Source organism: Dermochelys coriacea, chromosome 2, assembly GCF_009764565.3.
Source record: "Dermochelys coriacea isolate rDerCor1 chromosome 2, rDerCor1.pri.v4, whole genome shotgun sequence".
Lineage (NCBI taxonomy): Eukaryota > Metazoa > Chordata > Testudines > Dermochelyidae > Dermochelys > Dermochelys coriacea.
This window is the reverse complement of record NC_050069.1, coordinates 3,300,064-3,302,510: the sequence shown is the minus strand read 5'-3', so window position 1 is coordinate 3,302,510 and position 2,447 is coordinate 3,300,064.

Genomic DNA, 2,447 nt, shown 5'->3' with positions numbered 1-2,447 from the left:
CTGGGGCTCGGCCGCGGGGGAGGGGCGTGGCGCGGCGCGAGCCCGGGAAAGGCGGGAAAGGCGCGAGGGCTCGAGGGCGGCCGGCGCCCGCGGACCTGAGGGGCAGGCTGCCCGGTCGGCCCCGCTGACCGGACCCAGGTCCCGGAGTAGCGCGGCGGCGGCGGCGGCGGCGGCGGGGGGGGGCTGTAGAAACCGGCGTGTCTGACCGGCATCGGAAGCCCCCCCCCCCCCGCTCCCCCCTCTCACAACAGCGCCAGCTCTGGGGAGAAAATGCTCCGCTTCTGCGGCCTGCCCTGAGCTCGGCATTTCCCGCCCGCTCTGCCCGAGGCCCTCGGGTGCCTGGGGTCGCTAACGGCCGGGGGATGTACCCGGCGTAGGGGGAAGAGGCGCCTGAGGGGCTCCCCAGGGAACCGAGCGTCCGCTTTCGAAGGCTTCTGCTCAGACAAACGTGCGAGTCTCTCAGGCGCCCCGAGCCGCCCGCCTCTTTCCGCGGCCACGGGCTGGCGCGGCGGCTGCTCTGAAAGCTAGGTGATCCCGGTGGCCGTTCCAGCCGACGCAGGTGGCAGGAGGGGGGACAACCGGGCCTACAGCCCCCCGGGCCTACAGCCCCCCGGGCCAGCCCGGGGCGGGCCAAGGTCTGGCCTTTCTCCCACCCCCTCAGCCCCTGTGCCAAGCTTACCCCGGCCCCGGGAGTGTTCGGCCCGGTGTGTCTGAGGCAGGGCGGGCCTGGACATCAGGGCCAGGCTGATGCTGTTTAGTCTCATCCCGAGCCTTACAGATGCCGTTCTATGTTTCTTCCCCCCCCCCCCCTTTTTAAACTCCTAGGGCCCTCCTTTGCTGGCAGCCCGGCGTGTCCGTGTCCGTATCTCACCGGGCTCCGTGGGGATTTGCAGGGGGTTCCCTTGCTCGTAGCTTTTTGCCATATTGGGTCACGATTCCCACAGAGGACAGCTTGCTCGCTTACCAGATCAGCTGTTGGGGTCACCAGCGTTCAGTTGTTGGCTGCATGTGTGGGCCCCCGGTGTATGCTGTCCCAGTGCTGCCCCGAGAGCTGACACAGCAGACCTCCTTCAAACTGCCCACAAAGACCGCAAGACTTGGTTTGTGGCAAAGGCACCCAGCCAGACTCATTGTCAACAAACCACTTTACTAGTGCCCTATACATGCTAAAGTACACTCAGTACACGTATGCCTTGGACAGTGGACCGGCTGCGTGAATGGCCGGACTTTCCATTCCTCCCTTGGCCAGACACACACACTGCGACCACTCTTTTATACACCGATACAAACAAGTTACATATTGCCCCTCTGATGTGGTTAGTTACCACTCTTTGCCTGTACATGTTGGTTTGATCAAAAAACCTCTCTCTCCATCACGCTGTCAACCCGACCTTATCTTTAGGAGGGGTCAGCATGTCCTTTGTCATCTTTGGGGAGTGTGTTTGTACCATACTTGGTATCAGGGGTTCTGGAATGTCTTTATGTGAGTGTCCTGGGCCTAGCACTTCTTAGGAATGTGTATGTTTTTGCAATACCAGCCCTGTTCTTGCCAGGCTCCGTGAACTTACATGCAGGCATGTTCTGTAGCAGGGCCTGACTTCTGCTCACAGCCTTGACTTTTGCTCACTTTGCTTTATATTGGCAAGGTTTGACCACTACTTTAGTTTCGCCCTTATACCGGGATTCTTATATCAGGCCTCATGTTTCAGGCTGTCGTAGGGGGGCATGCACACCCCATACCCCTTTGGGGCAGGGCAGGGTTGTGATACCACTCCCATTACGGTCTCCCTGACCGTCCTTAGGCTGAAAGTGGTACGGCCCAGAGGCCGGAGACTGTGTAGCAGCCCTTGGGGTCAGGGCAGTGCAGCCCAGTGGCCAGAGTCCATGTAACAGCCCTCAGGTACAGGGTTATACTGAGGCAGCAGTTGGAGCATGCCCAGCATGGTCTGAGGGGTGGGACTTCTGCCACCCATAATGTGGGGTTAACCCTCTTTTGTCCAGTATGGGGTATGCACACCCCATCACACAGGCTCTTTCTACTACAACACGATGTGACAAAGTGGGGATTTCCCCTTGTTATGTTATATGTGAGTTTTACTGTTTTGTACGAATACGGTGTGTACCTCAGTTTCCCTGTGTGCTGCGCCAATGCCTCGGTGGTGGGAATAGGGGTGTGTGACTTTGGCTGAGACCCTCTGGGGCAGGTGAGGCTGCTCCAGCTGCCTGCACATATGCTATGGCCAGTGCCTTTTGTCACGGACTCACAGGTCATGCCCATTCTTGGCCCTGTGCGGTCCGTGGGGGGGGGGTGCCCCTTTCAGCGAGACAGCCCTTCTTGGGGGTCCACTCTCTCTCTGGATAAGCCCCTCCATCTCCTGGATCCACACCTCCCAGATCTTTAGCACGCCCGTCTTTGCCGTGGGCCCCCTCGGGGAGTCCCCTCGCTC